Source organism: Nuphar pumila, chromosome 1, assembly GCF_984573655.1.
Source record: "Nuphar pumila chromosome 1, dmNupPumi1.hap1.1, whole genome shotgun sequence".
In the NCBI taxonomy this organism is placed as follows: domain Eukaryota; kingdom Viridiplantae; phylum Streptophyta; class Magnoliopsida; order Nymphaeales; family Nymphaeaceae; genus Nuphar; species Nuphar pumila.
In genome coordinates, this window is record NC_143249.1 from 138,426,520 (window position 1) to 138,437,636 (window position 11,117).

Consider the following 11,117-nt stretch of genomic DNA (forward strand, 5'->3'; position numbering starts at 1 on the left):
GGTACTTGCGCCATTGCTAGATCAACATTACCTCGCCTTTGATGCGAGACCTAGTTTCTAGGCTTCTGGTTCAACCAAGATTGTAGCGCCTTCCTTTCTTCATGAAGGTATTGTTGGATCTCTTACGAGGGATCCATGTTCCTCCTCTTGTAGTTGTACCCTTAGTTACGTACGATATGTTTGGATTACGAAGAGCAGGACGAAAGGTCTGTAGTAACCTCTAAGCGTGTATTGACACATTAAGTTAATCCTGCTATATTGATATTCGCCTAATAGGCAAAATGCTTAAGATTATCTAAAAGGACCCGAGCACGAGCAGTTGAAACTGGAATGAGTTCACTGTAGGCTTCTGTAAAGCAGAAGTGTTGGGATTTCCTGCGAGAGATCCATACCCCTCTCATTGTGGTTGTACTTTTGAACAGGTACGTTGCGTACTACGATGAGTAGGATGAGAGGTCTATGTCTGCCTCGAACATGCAATGGCATGTGTTTGGGATCACAAGAGTGATGTTTCTACCCTCACTATAGATTTACCCCTTTCATCGTGGTTGTGCATTTGAATAGGTACGTTGCGTACTGCGGTGAGTAGGATGAGAAGTGTGTGGTTGCCTCGAACGCAATAGCGCGTATAATTCACCTAAATAATAATCATGCGCCCTCACAGGCAAGATGCTCGATTGGGTTGAAAGACCAGAGCATGTAGAATATGACAGCGGTTAAGAAACCCTCCGTCGTGCTCATTCGAGACGGTTCATCAAGAGAGAGGATGGATGGTACAAAACTCCGATGGACAATTATTAATGGCAATCTCGAGCAAAGATCCGACCTTCCTCAGTCATCGAAGGTTAGGGGAAATCCTTTAGGCCACTTCTGCAGAAGTTCAGATGCGCATCCATTGGGCCTTTGTTTGCCTTTGGGGATTTACTCTCTTGGTCACTGGCCATCCCCTTAGGAAGCGGACTCAGTCAGTCATTCGGGGTATAATAAAATACATAGCATAATGGACCCCGAATCGATCTCGGTTGTTTCTACGTTTTGCCTTGTGCGTACCCACAACGGCCTGCTCAATAATGAGACAAGATATAGCTTATACACATGATCACGAGATATGCATGTTGTGACGTGCATTGCTTGCTTGCTTGTTAGCTCGGTAGTTCGGTGCGCTACTCGTTGAGCTATGCATGTCTGTCGAGGCATTACTCTAGTTGGTTAAACTGCTTGCGTAGTTCTGCTATGTAATGACTAGCTTCTTATACTAGTCAATTACTTATAATACTAGCATTATGGTAGTTATTGCATATTGTGATATAACTGCTACATGATTGCTTATCATAGCTACTTGCCGATAGACAGAACCATATAATGGTACTTGTGTCTATTACGAGTGTTGTTATAAATACTTGTCTTATGCAATTGCTTTGCTTGGCTGGTGGATAGAGTTAGTTGCTCTCCACCTATAGTATCTGTGGATTTGCTATAGTTGCTTGTTTGGCACTATGATCCTTCTTGCTCTTGTATGTAGCTGTTTGCTTTACTAGAGCTTTGCTTACTCCACAACACATTTGGTTAGATCTGCTAGTGTGGCGTCCCAAACCCCGACCTTTGAAAAACTTGGGATTTCTATGGAATTTTTTTTTTTTTTAAAGGTTTAAGTAGGAAACTAGCGGAAGCAAACGTGAGAAAACAACAAGCTGCAAGTCTGGGCGGCCGCCACAAAAGTGTAACTATGAAGTAAAAAGGGGAAACACCCCAACAGTTTTAAAGAGTTTACAACTTATAAGTACAAAAGGTACAAAATAGGGAATACATCCCAACAACAACCAAAAACCCCAAAACCACCAGGTACAAGATCTGCAAGTCAAGTGTGTGGGTCCTCAGAGCCTCCATCGTGTATCATTGCATCCGCACTAAGCCTGTTCGTCACCTACATCCCCATAAAATGGGGTCAATCCTTTTTCAAGGTGGTGAAGAAACAACCACAAGCAATGTGTATATATATCAAGTACACATGAAAGCAGGAAACAGGCTGACAAGTGTAAGTGCCTGTGTCTGGTAAGTGTGAAGTGACAAGTACTAGTCAACAGGAAAACAAGTAGCTGAAGCAACGAACTGAAGTATAAGCGAACTGAGCAACAAGTAACTAAGGTAACAAACTGAAATGACTGTAATAACTAAAGTAAGTCTACAACACAAGTAAAGCAACAACTACTTTAAGTCAGCTGTTTGGTTAGTTCTTAAGTTCTTCTGATTACTCCTTCGGGTACGCGAAGGAACCTCGCATTCTGTGAGACATGCACCCGGCGTCTGTTATTTAAATTCTAGTGTGGTAACCGGGGAAGCTACAGACCGAGTCGACCTTATGCGAGCAGCACACAACTAGGAGAAAACACTCGCATAGGCAAGGATTGCAATCCATACTACTGCAGTAGTGAGGTCCTAAAAAGGCAACCTCGACCTCCCTGACTCTGAGTGACTGGAGGCCAAAGGACGCTACAGCTCCTGTCAAACACGTGTCGTAGTAACGACAAGTCACTCAGGGTTGTACCATCCATCCTCTCCCGAGGTGAACCATTTTGTGAATGGGGCGAAGTAGGTTTATCTTTCTTAAGGCTCATGTTCAACACACCTCTCACGAGGAATTTGCCTCGTGGTCCCCGCAGGGTACGCAAAACGAGGACTTGGCCTGCCCATTCACGTGCTCAGCCTCACGCGGCCAATGGAGCACACTGCTTGTGAAAGCAGTCGAAACACCTTATTGATTTATTTCTGTTTAGGGTATATCACACAAGGGTCCATCTCTTTAAGCAAGGGTCATTGCCCAAGGACTCCAACTGAGCTCATAACAAGTCATTTCATTATTCATACCCTATCTTTATTCTTTTCTTTCTTGTAGTAAGTACACGTGGTGCACTTACTAATGCCTCAAGCAATGTACCTTTTCAAGGTACGCACTACTCAGTAACAGTGTCAGGATGTGCCAAGTGCGAAGTGTATGTTTCTATCTTTTGCACAAGCATAAACAACAGAGGCAGTTGCATAATATGAATTGATTAACTTGCATACTTCAGTGTGAATATTGCATTCAACTATGCTTTCATACGTGGTTGACACACTTACATGTTTATGGTGAAATCTGGGATATACCCGACTTATGGAAACAACATTAGCCATTCCCACGGTGTGGGCTGCCGCGCGCCTGCGGACCCGAAACAAAGACAATGAAACAATGCTTGTGATTCAACGTAGTTTCCAAGTATGCGGGTTTGCAATAATGTTCGTCTGTATACTTAACTAAGTAGTTGCACATAAATCAAGGTATAAAGATTTTTCCTTACGCAGTACGACACACTTACGTGTCGAAGATGATTTCTGAACTTAACCCATCTAATGGGAAAAACATTGGCATTACCACGGTTCGGGGTGCCGCGCCCGCGGACCCTAAACAAACCGTTTGTCCAAAACGAACGTAGGACAATGCTATGGAATTCATACTGAGCTCGGAGTATGGAATCATCTGAGAAAATGCTTGAACGGGACACGAGAGTCATAAGTTTTAATACCCTTACATATATTCATGTGTACAAATATATATCAACCCTTTCAAACATACTCGGCGAGGCACATACCTATATGTATACTTATATACATATATATATACAATCCCATTTATATATATGTATATATATATATGAAAAGCTTACTCGAACCCGGTGCATCCCAAGGCATGCACTCATGCCGAACCTAACCGAAGTGCGAGGAGGGTGCAGGGCAATACAAAGGCTGGTTTGAACCTAATCGGGTTCGACTCGAAGTAGGTGCGAGCTAGTGTTGATAGGGTAACCTGCTATCAGCCATAAATGATGGTGTAGCAGGGCCGCGAGTGTGGCGAAACGAAAGTCCACCCGCACTCGTGCCAACAAGCTCTAGCTAAGGGTGGTCTGGTCCTACGGACCAGACTGTCGGACCTACCATCGAGGTCTAGACCGACTCAGGCACCGGACCCTACCTGTCAAGGGTTTTGGTTGGGCTGTTTCCAGCCCCGGCAAAGACAACTGTGGCTAAGCCTGCGGGTTGAGCCCAAAAACTGGGCCCAGTCGGTCTGGTCTATGAGACCAGGCTGTGGTTGGCCAGCAGTGGGTCTGAACCCTTCTCTCTCTGGTTCTGACCCGGACCCGAAGGGGATCAGCTCGAGGGACCCGGGTGCTCAGCACCATGCGGCTGGCACACGACCTGTCCTAAAACAGAACCATGGCTGGCACCCGGTGCCGGCCTGGTTCCCCATACATGCACAGGTCGGAACCATTCGGTTCGGACCTACATGCAACCCAGAATGGCCGACTGAAAAGGGCCTGGGTGCTCGGCACCACTAGACTCCATCCGGCTCCCACGAAAGGGGTTGGACGGCTGGCACCTTGTGCCACGTCTAGGCTGACAATCCATCAGGTCTAAACCTTGGTTCAGACTGGCAACGGTCCAAGACAAAAAGGAAGAAAAAGAACATGATACTACCACACTTACCTCCAACATAAAAAAGAAGAAGATAACTCATCGAGGCTTATACTGGGCGCGCGGACTACCCGCATGGCGTCCAGCTCCAGTTAGGGCAAAAACTGAATGGTCAAGAGGTCTGGTCCACTGGACCAAGTCGGATGCTCTTCCCAGCAGCATGAGTAAGAGCTAAAAAGGGGTGGTCGAGCAGCCAACATGTCGAAAATAAGGAAAAAGAATAATAAAACCAAGCAAACATTACCTTGCTGCTAAAAGAAAGATCCAGGGTTCCACGCTCAAACAGGGCTGGTCACGTTGTGACCCAAGCCCAGATCACTACTGCAATACCAGTCCCAACGCATGGAGACTGGATTGAGCCCAAACACCACTGAAAGAAACATCCAAAAGAGAATAAAAGAATGTTGGTGGCCCAAATGCACCAACCTGCGTTCCAGCATTCCGAGATCACGTCAACCGGAATGGGGGTGGGCTGGACAAGCCCAGCTCGGTCCCGCACAACCGAAGATAATGCTATAGCTGTGAACCCAGCGAGAAGGAAAACAAAAAAAAACTTAACAACCTCTTTTCTTTTCTTTTGAGAAGGAAGACCACAACAAGCATAGAGGGTGATAAAACTGAAATGAAATCAAAAGGAAGAGCAAAACAAAGACTGTAAATGCATGCTACAAAATGATAATGTAAATCCATGGTGAATCAAGATAGCAACTACAAATCTTGGAGCTAATCCACCGTATGGACTTGCATGCAAAGATGCAAAGCCCCACCGGCTTCCTTTTCATACGAAATCGTAAACAAGAAGGGTGATTCTTCACCTTAGCTAGTGAGGAAGGTGTTGCAGCTCTTCACGCCAAGAGGAAGCACACGGCTGGAGTGAGGAAGCTTGAGAGGAGAGAGAGAGAAAAAGTAAAATCGCCCCAAAATAAGAGGGACCCATTTTTTTTTTTGTAAAGGTTTTATAGAGGTAGGCTTAGAGGTGAACAGCTGGGATTAAGTCCCTCCAAGATGGAGGGTTGGGGAGCTCCACGCCCCCCAACAACCAATGCATGTCAAGCCTTCCAAAAGGCTTTGCAAAAATCTCGAAAATGCCATCATTAAATGCCCTTAAAAGTTTGAAATTTTACAAAAGGGTGCCCTTGGCTGCCACCCATCGTGCCCAATGGATTGAAAGGATTCAAATGTCTTTGAAAATAATCACGAATTTGCCATGGGGCACCACCCCATGACTCTCTTTTGAAAATGGCGCCCCTCATGATGGAGCCTAGGCTTCATCATGAGGGTGTTGGAAAGACACATGGCCAATGAAGGCCTATTCTCTAAAGCCATGCAAGATTATTTCAAAAATACCATCCAGCTGGTCAGCCCTTGACCAGCTGGTCAACCAAGGACATGGACGTCCACTGTAGGATCCTCCCAGGGTTTTGGATCTCCTAGTAGCCCCGGATCCAAATCCAAAATCGCACATAGTGTACTTCTTTAAAGAATGCTTATTCAACACATTAAAATGCTAATTTAATTCTAATAACTCATTTTGTTCTCTCCATAACCGTAATTAACGTAGAATGGTCAATGCCCCCCAAGGAAATCATCTCTTGTTTGCTAAAATTGAGCATTCTATGTTTTGGGTCTAAAATTAGGTCAAGACTCGTGATTCGCATGCACTGACGAGGTTTTTTCGTCACTCGGGTCTCATTTTCGGGGTGTATCACCACAACCCTATTCCAAACTCACCCTAAAAGTTTCGGAGGTAGATTCATTCTACATTCCTTGAAATCGCTCTTTGTAATAAAATTACGCGACTTACCCGATTCTCAACTAAGCAAATCATTAGAAAATTGTCAAAACATAAAAATTCATCGATTCCATATAATTACACAATATACATCAAAATTAGAATTGTAGATCTTACATCCTTCCCTCCTAAAAAGGATTTCGTCCGCGAAATCACCATTAGGAGGTTATAAAAAGTTCTGGATAAGACTCTCTCATGTTCGCTTCTGGTTCCCATGTGCATTCTTCAATGCCATGGTGCTGCCACCGTACCTTAACTAACAGAATAGTCTTGGTACGCAAAACTTGATCTCGTCGATCAACAATCTCGATAGGCCTTTCTGGTAAAGTCAGATCTTCTTGCACGTCTACATCTTCGTAACAAATGACATGTGATGGGTCAGGAATGTATTTCCTGAGCATCGACACGTGAAAAACATTGTGAATGTGGGCATACTGTGGAGGCAACTCGACACGATATGCCACCTCACCAATCCGTGCCAGGATCTCGAATGGTCCGACATACCTCAGACTCAACTTCCCTTTCTTTCCGAAACGAAATACGCTCTTAGTCGGCGAAACTCTGACAAAAACCATGTCTCCAACATTAAAAGACAATTCGCGACGTCTCTTATCGGCGTAACTCTTCTGTCTATCTTGCGCTGCCTTCAAACGTCCATGAATCTTCTGCACTTGCTGCGTGTAGTGCTGAAGAACAATCGGTGATTCGCTCGCTCTATCGCTGATGTCATCCTAATAAGATGGCGACCGACAAGGTCTACCATACAGCGCTTCATACGGGGCCATCCCAATACTAGCGTGGTAACTGTTGTTATACGCAAACTCTATTAAACATAGGTGTGAATCCCATTCACCCTTCCAATCAAGCATACAAGCTCGCAACATATCTTCCAACGTTTGAATCATTCGCTCGGACTGTCCATCCGTCTGAGGATGAAAGGCTGTGCTAAACTTCAATTTCGTCCCCAAAGCAGATTGCAACTGACCCCACAGTCGCGACGTGAATCGGGGATCACGATCGGAAATAATAGACCTCGGCACACCATGAAGCCGAACGATCTCTCTAATATACAAGTCAGTTAGGCTCTCAAGAGATTGACTGATCCTGATTGGCAGGAAATGGGCAGACTTGGTGAGTCTGTCCACGACTACCCATATCGCATCGTGTTTACGCCTAGACAGTGGCAATCCTACCACAAAATTCATTGTAACATTCTCCCATTTCCACTGAGGAATCTCAATCCTCTGCAAGGTACCACCGGGACGTTGATGTTTCGCTTTAACTTGCTGACACGTCAAGCATCTCGCAACGTAAGCCGCTATCTCACGCTTCATACCACTCCACCAATATTTCCGCTGTAAGTCCTTGAACATCTTTGTTCCTCCGGGATGAATCGTATATCTTGACATATGAGCTTCGTCAAGAATTTCTCTCTTCACCTCAGGGTTGCTCGGAACCCAAAGGCGATCTCTCATATGCACGCTGCCATCACTAGACACTCTGAAAGGAGAATCTGCTTGCTCAGCCAAGGCTAGAAACTTACCATATTGGTCGTCAAGCTTCTGAGCCTCTACGATCTTTGGCAAAAACTCAGATCGAATGGTCAGACCAGACAACCTGATCGAACCACTACCAACAGAAAAAGGTTTCCATGCAACAAAATCTTCGATAAGCTTCTGGCTCCACACAAGACTAGCCAGAACGCCACCCGCTTTGCGGCTAAGCGCATCTGCCACAACGTTCGCCTTACCAGGATGATACAACAACGTGAAATCATAGTCCTTGATGAACTCAAGCCATCGTCGCTTTCTCATATTCAACTCCTTCTGAGAGAACAGATATTTGAGGCTCTTGTGGTCGGAAAAGACCTCAAACGATTCCCCATATAGGTAGTGTCGCCATGATTTCAAAGCGAACACGACTGCTGCCAGTTCTAAATCATGCGTCGGATAATTTCGCTCGTGAGTCTTCAACTGTCTGGAGGCATAGGCAATAACTCGGCCGTGCTGCATAAGCACGCAACCTAAACCGGTACCAGAGGCGTCTGTGTACACCACAAAGCCACCTCTGCCCGAGGGTAAAGCCAATACCGGTGAGGTAGTCAACTTCAACTTCAGGATCTGGAAACTGTCCTCACAGGCACTGTTCCACACGAACTTAATACCTTTACGCAACAACTTCGTCAAAGGTAAAGCGATCCTTGAAAAGTCTTGGATAAAACGTCGATAATAACCGGCCAATCCAAGAAAACTACGAATCTTAGACACATTCTTAGGCTGTTTCTAGCCTAAAACTGCTTCTACTTTCGCTGGATCGATGGATACTCCGTCCCTCGATATCACATGGCCAAGAAACATGACGCGCTCGAGCCAAAACTCACACTTAGAGAATTTGGCAAACAACTGATGCTCGCGAAGAGTACTCAACACAATCCGCAAATGCTCTCGATGTTGCTTCGGACTCTCCGAATAGATCAAGATGTCGTCGATAAATACTATCACGAACGAGTCCACATCTGGTTCATCAAATCCATGAATGCTGCTGGAGCATTCGTGAGGCCAAAAGGCATCACCACAAACTCATACAACCCATATCTCGTCCGGAAAGCTGTCTTCGCAATATCATCCTCTCGGATACGAAGCTGATGGTAACCCGATCTAAGATCTATCTTCGAGAAGACCTTCGCCTTCTGTAACTGATCGAAAAGATCTTCAATCCTCGGCAATGGATACTTGTTCTTAATTGTCGCCTGGTTGAGCATCCGATAATCGATGCACAACCTCAGGGATCCATCCTTCTTCCGTACGAACAACACTGGTGCTCCCCACGGTGAAGCACTAGGTCGAATAAAACCTTGATCAAGGAGCTCTTCCAACTGACGCTTTAACTCTTCAAGCTCTGCCGGAGCCATACGATATGGTGCCTTGGAGATTGGTGTCGTTCCAGGCAACAACTCGATACCGAATTCGATCTCACGCCTCGGAGGTAACCCAGGTAGTTCCTCCGGAAACACATCGTAAAAATCTCAGACTACGTCCAAGTCTTCGATCAAAACCATCTCGGGTTCAACTGGGGCAATGCTGACTAAAAATGCAGTACCCCTGTTTCGCAGATATTTTTGAGCCTTGAAAGAAGAAATCATGCTACTATCGCGCAAAGGTCGAGGAAGCTTGATCTCCAGAACAGGACGATCAGGCTGAGAAAGAACGATCTTGCCTTCCCGACAGAAGATTTGAGCATGATACTCAAAAAGCCAATCCATGCCCAAAATGACATCGTACTCTGTCATGTCTCACAGGATAACGTCAGCTGACAAGTTCTGTCCTGCCACTGACACCTCGATGTTCGGAACATACGAGTCACAAAAAGATTGCTCTCCAGTTGGAGTGCGAACCTCCAACGGAAAGTTCAAAGACTCGACTTCCAAAGGTAAGGTACGAACGAATCTAGTTGCTATGAACGAATGAGTAACACCACAATCAAACAACGTAAGTGCTTCATGTCCGGATATCGAAATCGTACCTTGGACCAACTCTGCCTTGGTCACTTGCTCGACTGATGTCGCGTATGCTCGACCTGCAATGACCTTCTGGGTTGTTGTCTTTGGTGGATATGACTGCTGCTGCTGCTGCTGTGTCGCTGGCTGTCGTTGCGGTGTCGGCTGAGAAGTACCCGGCGTATTTTTGCGCTGGTCATCTGCTTGCTTCTTTCTACAATCCCTGATATAATGACCCATCTTTCCATAATATAAGCATCCGCCGGTGTCTCGCGGGCGGGGTCGCCCTTGATGATCTGTAATACATTTTGGACAACTAGCTGCGGTAAGCTGCTTCTGCTGCGGCTGCTGGCATTGTTGGTACTGGGGCCTACGATTATGATACTGATTCTGGCGGGTGTTGCTGCTGTTGTTGTTACGCTGCTTCTTTGTCTGAGGATGGAACTTCCTTCCGTCTTGATTCCTCTGGAATTGTCTCTTCCTTGGCCAACTCCTTTGGCCAGGATTCTGCTGTTGCTGACGTGGTGCGGGGGTCTTCTGCGATTCTGTCCAATCATGTTCAAGCAAGAAGGCCGTCTCTAGAGCCTCATCGACCGTCATAGGCGCACGCGTGTACACCTTTGTCCTTAAGACTGGCTTCAGACCTCGAGCAAATTTAAGAGCTCGCTCCTTTTCTGTCGTGTATAAGTGCGGACAAAACCTCTCCAGGCTTCGAAAACGCGTGACATAATCCGGGAGAGAAGAACTACCCTGTTGGAGGTCGAGAAACTCCTGCATTTTCCGGCTCCTCTCGTGAGCTGGAAAATAGGCTGCGTAGAATGCTTCCACAAATTGCTCCCAATCAACTGGCTGGTTGTCGAATTTTATCTCCCAGGTAGCTGCCCACCACCTTTCCGCGTCCTTCCTGAGACGATATGTCCCAAAATCTACTTTCCGATCATCACCAACTTGTAACACTCGGAAGATACGTTCAATTTCTCTGATCCAATCCTCGGCCGCTTTCGGCGATGACTTTCCATCAAACGAGGGAGGGTTCAAGCTCATAAATTGCTTATATGGGACTGTCGCAACAGGAACCTGGGCAGGTGCTCCCTGTCCCTGGGCAGTCTGTTGGATGTGTTCGCCCATGTTCCTCATGGTCTCCGCTTGTCGTCCTACAACCTCTGTAAGGTTGTTCAGAGTCTCCATCAGGTCGTCACACCTGGCGCGCCACGCTATCTAAATACGCAACATTCTATACATAAGCAACCAGCAAATACACAGAGATAGGAAAATTTTCCATTTCCTTAACAAGGAAAACCGAAATATTACAGAAGCACCCTT